At 41.2% G+C, this 8,722-nt stretch overlaps 1 pseudogene; it reads right to left on the bottom strand.

The window, feature by feature from the left end:
- Positions 1-474: 474 nt before the first annotated feature.
- On the bottom strand, positions 475-684 carry LOC121446199 (annotated as a pseudogene).
- Positions 685-8,722: the final 8,038 nt, after the last annotated feature.

Raw genomic sequence — 8,722 nt, 5'->3', positions numbered from 1 at the left:
TGAGGTCACAGCGCATGTACTCATCCTGGACACGGCATGACTGGTGCGCACATGTGAGGTCACAGCGCATGTACTCATCCTGGACACGGCATGACTGGTGCGCACATGTGAGGTCACAGCGCATGTACTCATCCTGGACACGGCATGGCTGCTGCACACGTGAGGACACAGCGCGTGTAGTCATATGCACAAGATGAAGGCGATTAGGAGCTCCAACCTGGAAGATAGAGGGATTCCTGAAGCACCACCTACAACTGCAGATCAGGAACTATTGGCAGTTGGTGGCTACTAGAGAAGAAGGTGGTCTTTCGTCACTTGCTTATGCCTCAGTAGATGACCCCACACCCATGCACATGAGACAGCACTAAGGATTCAATGGGCTATTCTTTTTAAAAAAAAAAAAACAATACAAGTGTTTTATTTAATAGTCACAGGTCATCATGGGTGGTGGATACTCAGGACCCAGCAGGAAGGTCAAGGCAACCTCCGAGCTTCCCTTTCTGACTCCAATAGGGTGAGCACATCTCCCTCTCAAACAGGACCTTTGACATTTCGGATGATGGAGCAGCTGGTGTCATCCATAAATTCCACACATACCTGCGTGCACTGTCCCTGCAAACCAGTCCTGCCCAGCACATTGGTTACCCTAGCGAGCTTGATGGGCTGCACGCGACTCGTGCCCATGATGGCAGCGATCAGGCGGAGCGCTGGCTATTCTTTTTAATTTAATAACAAAGCTTAAAATAAATTTTAAAAGGGGGACTTTAAGTTGGGAGGGGGATAGGATGGGAGGTTGAGGGGAATTAGAGGAGAGAGATCAAGATAAATTGTATACATGTATAAAAATTTTCAAAAGAATAAATACAAATTTTAAAAATCTATGTGTGGTTACATGTGCCTATAATCTCAGAGCTGGGTAGATAGAAGCAGGCAAATTTGGGTGGCTCTTGTGCCAGAAAACTGGGCTGACTGGGGAATTCCAGGTCCATGAGAGACCTTGTCTCAAGGACGTAGTGGCACATACCTTTAATCCCAGCACTAGGGAGCTAGGGAGGCAGAAACATGCGGATCTTCATGAGTTTGAGGCTAGCTTGGTCTACATACAAAGTGTGAGGCTGGTCAGGATAACATAATGAGACCATGTGTTAAAGGAAGAGACAAACAGTAAGATGAAGAGCAACAGAGTAAGATACTCCTCAATATAGACCTTCACACGAATATACACACATATGCACCTGCACACACTCACTGCACAGCCACACACACTCAAATACACACACACAATAAATGTTTAAAAAATAAAAGGGAATCAGAAAACAAACAAAAACAAAACACCCTGTTAGCATATATCTAGGAGTTTCTCCCCAATCACTCCTATTCTTAACAACATTTACTGTTTTGAGAGATTTGTGAGTATAACCATTCTGATTGTAGTAAGATAGAGTCTCAAGGTATTTTTTTATTTTCATTTCCAAGGTGGCTAAAGACGTTGGACATTTTTATAGATTCATTTTGGTTCTTTTTATGTATTTATGACTTGGGGTACACATCCGTGTGTCTGCATGTGGAGGCTGGAGGACAACTTTGAGGGTCATCCCTCAGGAACATTACTCGTCTCTTTGATACAGGGTGTCTCATTGATCCAAAGCTCACCAACTAGGGCAGGCCAGCTGAGCAGCAAACCCCAGGGATCAGCCCACATCCACCTCCTCAGCACTGCACCTCTATACCTGGATTTTTTGCATGGGTTCTAGACACTTTACCAATTGAGCCATCCCCAAAGCTCCATTTCTTTTGAGAAGTATCTGTTTAGTTCATCTGCCCATTCACTGGTTGGCTTACTTATTCTTTTGGCGTTTAATTTTTGGGTTCCTTATAAATTCTAGATATTAATCTCCTGTCAGATGACTAGCTAGCGAAGATTTTCATTTATTCTGCATTGCAGGTTGTCTCTTCTCTCATCATGCTGTTGTTTCCTGTGGCGTACAGAAACCTTTTACTGTGGTGTAATTCCATCTGTGTACTCTTTAGATTATTTCCTAAACTACAGAGCTAATGATTCATAAATCATTTCCGATGACTAAGTACAATTTCTATCACCTCATATTCAACCCAAATCAGAAGGAGAGGTCATCTGAGCAAAGGGGTGGGAGTGGTGGCTCTGATGTTTACTTAGCTTGTGGAAGGCAAGGGATAATCTCAAAGTCCAAAGGCTAAAATCTCGGAAAGCAATACTCAGTTGTTTTTAATGTATTGATGCAAACAGGGGAGGTTCCAGGATGTCAGCTGGGCTGGGGACATAGCTGAACTGATAGAGTGTTTGGCTAGCATGCTGGAAGCCGTAGGTTCTACCCTATCACTGCATAGCTTGGATGTGGAAACACAGGCTAATCATCCCAGCACATCACTTGGGAGATAGAGGCAGAGGTAACAGAAATCTAAGGTCATCCTTCACTTCATAGTGAATTCAAGGCCAACCTAGGATACATGAGACCCTATCTCAAAGTCAAGCAAGCAAACCAGCACTCCAAATGAAACTGTAACCTCTCAGACACTCGAAAGTCTAAAAGCCCTTTCAACAAAATTAAAACACTAGATTATATACCAATCCTGCCGGTTCTTAGGAATTTAGAGAAGGAAGGGTGTCGTGGTTAAAGACAACCAGGAACATCTTCAAGGTAGAGAAGGAGCTCGAAGTGGGCCTTAAGGAGTTTTTAGATTCTAATGGTCAATGAAAGAGGACTTTACTCCTAAAATATTTTAAGAGACAGAAGCACTCCCAGAATCAGGTCAAAGGATGGTTCCCTCCCAGCTTGGAGTTTCCACTGACTTCTCACCACAAAGGAAGGCAAAGATCAGTCCCTTGACTAAGCCCTAGCGATTAGACCTAATGCAAGGACTGTCCTGAATTCCAAGACAGTTTTCTGGTTTCAAGGTAAAGTATCCATTTACAGAGATAGCAACAGGCTAGAGAGAGTAACAAGAGCAAGAACTTGAGTTCAAGCCCAGGAATTGGTGCTAATAAGCTAGGCATGGTGGGGCACACTTGTAATCCTAGAATTTATGAAGTGGACACAGGTAGATCCCTGGGGCTCTCTGGACATGCAGCATAGCTGACTTAGCTCTAAGTTAAGAGGGAGACCATCTGAAAAAAAGGGGTGAACTGGGGCAAAGTGAGAAGGAAACAAAAGGAGCTTGAATGGTGCCCAAGAAAGAACTTGTCCTCTGATCTCCACATAGAAGTGATGTGGCAGTGAATGAATAGTGTGTGCTTTTCTTTTGTGGACTAATGGCGAAACATTCGTCTTCCTTGTATGCGGTCCTATCTGTCTATCCACCTCTCTACCTTCCTATCTGCCCATCTATTTGCCTATCTACCTGGCTATCTACCTGGCTATCTACCTGACTATCTATCTATCTATCTATCTATCTATCTATCTATCTATCTATCTATCTATCTATCTTCTATATATCATCTATTTCTATCTATCTATCTATCTATCTATCTATCTATCTATCTATCATCTATCTATCATCTATTTCTATCTATCTATCTATCTATCTATCTATCTATCTATCTATCTATCTATCATCTATCTCCTACCTTTCATCTACTTATCTATCTCTTACCATGTCTCTTTGTCGCTATATTTTCTCCTTTGAAATTTTACTAACAAACAAATTCTAAGACCTGGAACATTTCAGTTGGCAGAGCTTTCTGGTCTGTGAACTTTGCTGTAACATTTATCAGGTAGGCTAGGAGGTCAACAGCATCACTCAACTTTGGGGTTTCAGTTCCCTGTTCCTCTGCTTGGTCATGGTAGGCAGTGCTAACCTGACTTAGCTTATAATGATATAGTTCAACTCCAAATGCTAAAACCAAGACACGTCTCAGATCTTCCAAAGATCTAGGCCTTAGCACCCAGCAAAACAGTGTCTGCTCTGCAGATTTTTCCTTTGCTTTAGTAGCCACTTGGTATGCTGGCAGCAGAATAGATGCCAGGCTGTTTACCAATGTTCTTGCTTGGCAATAATTAAATAAAGGAATAGTTTTGCAATCCTTCCTCTTTCGACCAGGGCAGCATGACGAGGTATTTGGAATCTTTCAGCACAGGCAGAGTGAGTTTCCTTCTCAGGGGTCAATCTTAGGTATTTAAAGTCCTACTTGACTTCTAGATACAGGGTGATGAGATCCCTCTCAGTCACCAAATGCTCTCCTCTCACAACAACGTGGGCAAACAGCATTGGAGTACAAAATGTTAAGATTGTCCGTTTCCAAAGTTGCCCCAGATCTCCTGGTTTCTTATTAAGAAATAATAAGAAAACATTTTGGAGTCAGTAAAGGCTAACACTCAGCAAACATGTATTAAGACTAAGAAAAAAAGAATTTTTAAAACATCTGCCAGCTACACATCGACAGAATATTATTTTCTAGAATATGTAAAGAACTCAAAAAAATTAAGCACCAAGAAAGCAAACAACTCAGTTTCAAAAAAAAAAAAAAAACCCTCAGCAAACAGAGGGCTCTCTAAAGCAGAAACTCAAGTGGCTAAGAAACATTTTAAGAAGTGTTTGCCATCCTCAGCCACCAGGAAAACGAGGGTTGGAAGTCCTTGAAATTTTACCCTACTCCAGGCAGAATGGCCAGGATTAATACAACAAAAGACAGTAAGTGTTGGTGAGGAAGTGTGAAATGGTGATCCCTCAGGCACAGCTGGTGGGGTGCAAACTGGTGTAGCCACAGAAACCACTGTGGCATTCCTTAGATAGAAGCAATGCTGCCATATAACCCAGCTATACCATTCCTGGGAATATACCAAAGGTCTTCAACTCCAACTACAGAGACCCAAGATCATCCATGTTCGTTGCTGTTCTATTCATAATAGCTGGGCATGAAAACGATAGCACCTGATGTGGAGGATACACCAGAGGTGCAATACTGGTGTGGATGTTGTGTTGGTAACTGACTCCTTTCCGATAGGACTCAAGGCCTGCTCCCCAGAAGCAAAGACCTGCTGAGTACTCTAAATACAGTCAAACCCAGGGGTGAACCTACTACTATAATTTTGCTAAATGGACATAGTTCCAATGGAAATGCATATTAATGTCTATAAACTGATGAATGGATAATGAAAATATATTTATATACAATTGGTTTTTATTCACCTATAAAGAAAAATAAAACCCAAATTTTCTCATAAGGATCCTAGCATTAAGACTTTAGATTTGTATGTTTAACTTGGAGTATATCTAGAATCTAGGTAATAAGAAAGGGGATGCTGGTTGTAAGAAGAAATTAATATCTTAAGGGAGTAGCAGTACTAAAATATAGGTTACATGAAGGGGGAATAATGGGGAGACAAAATGGGAGGGGAGGGTAGAGGAAGGGTTTGAGAAGGAATAGCTAACATTAAGAATATCTGAAAAAGCTATATGGAAGCCTATTATTTTATAAATTTATATATTCATATAAAAGTTGAATTGGGGTTATCCTACACAGGCTCCTAATCTGTTGCCGTAAACTGATAAATAAAAATCTCAGTGGCAGAAGTAGGATACCTTTCCTTGAGGTGTTGGTCAGGGGTGTTCCAGACACCCCTCTCCACAGCAATACAGGGTTTAGCCATGCTCTTTGTTGCTGACTAGACTTTCATGATAAGACCCTATTGTTGGAAAAACCAAACAAAAACAAACTTTTGGTCATAGGGTTTAAGAACTCAAGATAGTACTGATGAGAAAGCTTTCCCCATTGTCTGATTTTCATGGTACTGAAAACTATGTAGTTGCTCGGGGAGAAAAGTTTTCAGAAGCCTTAGCCAGATCTTAACCCTGTGAGCTACATGAACAACTTGTGTGGCAAAACATGACTATAGGCACTGTAGAAGGGGCTGTGAGCAGGCCTGCTTTTTGTCCTGCCCGGCTCCCACACGGCTAACTTAACACCCAAAATAACAACACGGAAACTGTATTCCTTTAAACACTGCCTGGCCCATTAGTTTCTAGCCTCTTCTTGGCTAACTCTCATATCTTGCTTAACCCATATTTAGTAATCTGTGTAGCACCACGAGGTGATGTCTTACCAGGAAGATTCTAGTGTACATCCATCTTGGGCTGGAGCTTCATTGTGTCTGCCCTGGAGAGGAGCGGCATGGTGTCTCAGCTCACTTCCCTTCTTCCCAGCATTCTGTTCTGTCTACTCCATCCACCTAAGGGCTGGCCTATCAAATGGGCCAAAGCAGTTTCTTTATTAACCAATGAAATCAACAGATTGATATATGACCTTCCCACATCAAGGCACAACAGTGGCATGAATGTTATGGGGTTAGCCAAATGCTTTCTCAGTCAGAAAGAGACTGGATTTAATGTCTGCCTATAGGACAAAACAAATGTCCAATACTGTAAATCTGACCAAGGACCCAATATTGGAAAGATCACAGGCCTCAGGGTAAATCTACTACTATTATTTTTGCTAAGTACACATAATTAGTATCAAACTTCCCTCAAATTTGCATCTCTGTACCCTGAAATGAGTGCAGCAATTAAACTTCATCAGAAAAGTTTCTTTGTACAGTGGACAGTGGTTAATGCAGAAATTTTAAAATGGGCAAAGTAAAGAAAATACATATCTGTAAGTATTTAGCCACAAATGAGCCATCTTTAGCATATTCCCCCACCTCCTAGTTCAGACACCATTTCAGAAGAGGGAACAGCAAGGTTGTAGGAGCCAGAAGTCAGGTAGGACCACATTAAAACAGTGTCTTCTGAGCATGGTAGGACCTCTGCCCTCATGAGTTCATGGAAGCTGAAGTCGCCTCCACAAAACCCAAAACAAGATGAACCCAGTGAACATTTCAGTATAGAAGATAGAGAGGCTCCTGACCCCTCATTTCTAACCAAGAAGCTTTTGACAGTTGGTGGGTTCTGGGTAAGGAAGCCTCAGTTTTCTTTAAGAGTATATAATCCCTGGTGGGTTGATTATATACAGTGAATGGGCTGCACAAATTGGACTCTCTGGGTTATAAAAGAAAAAAATAGAACATGAAGCTGGGGGAGTGGTTTGTTAGGGAGTATATCTAGGAGGACTTTGGGGAGAGGTAGAGAGTGAATATAATTAAAATATGTTATATGCATAATTGAAATTTCCAAAGCATTAATAAGAATATTATGTTTTCTAAATCCCATGTTCTCTCCCGTGGGGTATCCCAGTTTTGGATAAATGTTCATGTGTATGTACATAAGTGAATATTGGCAAAGGTTATGAAACTACAAAGGAGACCATAGAAAGGGAAAGGAAACATCGAAGAGGAGGCAAAAAGATCCACATGATGTATGAAGTAGTGCCACACCAACTCCAGTTTCGTCTGTGTGACATGACATAAGTCATTATACCGGATGGGAGCTACGTGTCCTATGTGACTAGGCTTCCTGGAGGTCAATGGCAGACGGCCTGGTATTAGCCGCCCTTGGGGCATAGACAGGTTTCTCGATTAGCTGGCTATGCGGGATATGGGCTGTGCACAATCTTTTATAATAATGATATTCTTATATCTACAAGACAAGGATTATCTCTTCAGGAAAGCTCTGGGATAGGGAAGCAAAGTATGGGAATGTATAAGACTACATCAGAACCCTTGTCATACACGGGGTGTATGATGAGCTAGGGAATAGATGGGTTAATGTTGATGGACAAAGACTGTTTTATTATAATTTGAACTTTATGGATAGGCTTGCTAGATCCCAACCTCCATAGTGTCTGCTGCATAAAACGGTACAAAAAAGTATATTTCAGCAGGTGCAAAAAACTGATTAGGTATATTTGGTCACTAGATGAAATAAAGAAAGGGTTAGAAAGAGGAAAGGCCATGATAGCAATAATGAGACAGAAACTTTCTATTTTTAAGATGAAACTACTTGTCTGAGGTTTACATTCTCAAGGACAAGATTTCCTCTTCTAAGAATGCTTTCTGTTTAACACCTGTCCCTGATAATATGTTTTTCTTAAATATTGCTGATGTGACAAAAAGAAGCTTTCATACTGTGCCAACCAATAATACATGACCTTCTGATTTGTTCTTTGTTTGAATACTATATAATGAAAACATAAATTTAGTAAAATCTCAGCAGATTCCAACCACTCTCTTGTGTGTTGTGTCTGTCTGTCATTCGCTGAACTTGTGCCTTCCTGTTACCAAGACCCTGCTTCTTCCACGGTCTGAATTGCTCCCCTGAGCTGGTCTATGGCAGAGTAGGATACTGTGAATGGGAGGCTACAACAAAGGAGGGCAATAGAGAGAAGGGGAAGAAAGAAAGATGCTTGAAAATGCCATAAGACCCAGTAATACCACTGTTGGGTATATATTCAAAGGATGCTCAATTAGGCCACAAGGACATGTGCTCAACTATATTCATAGCAGCATTGTTTGTCATAGCCAGAACCTGGAAACAACCTAAATGTCCCTCGACTGAAGAATAGATAAGGAAAGTGTGGTAGATTTACACATTTACACATCAGAAAAAAATAATGGCATCTTGCATTTTGCAGGCAAATGGATGGAGCTAGAAAACATCATTTTAAGTGAGGTAACCCAAACCCAGAAAGACAAATATCACATATACTCACTTATAAGTGATTTTTTTAAACATAAAGCAAAGAAAACCAGCCCACAAATCACAATCCCAGAGAACCTAGACAACAATGAGGACCCTAAGAGAGACATGCATA

The sequence above is a fragment of the Microtus oregoni genome, unplaced genomic scaffold (assembly GCF_018167655.1).
Source record: "Microtus oregoni isolate MIOR12 unplaced genomic scaffold, Mior012 000003F_ref0000135, whole genome shotgun sequence".
NCBI lineage: Eukaryota > Metazoa > Chordata > Mammalia > Rodentia > Cricetidae > Microtus > Microtus oregoni.
The sequence above is the reverse complement of the archived record's forward strand: the minus strand, read 5'-3'. Positions and strand labels throughout refer to the sequence as shown.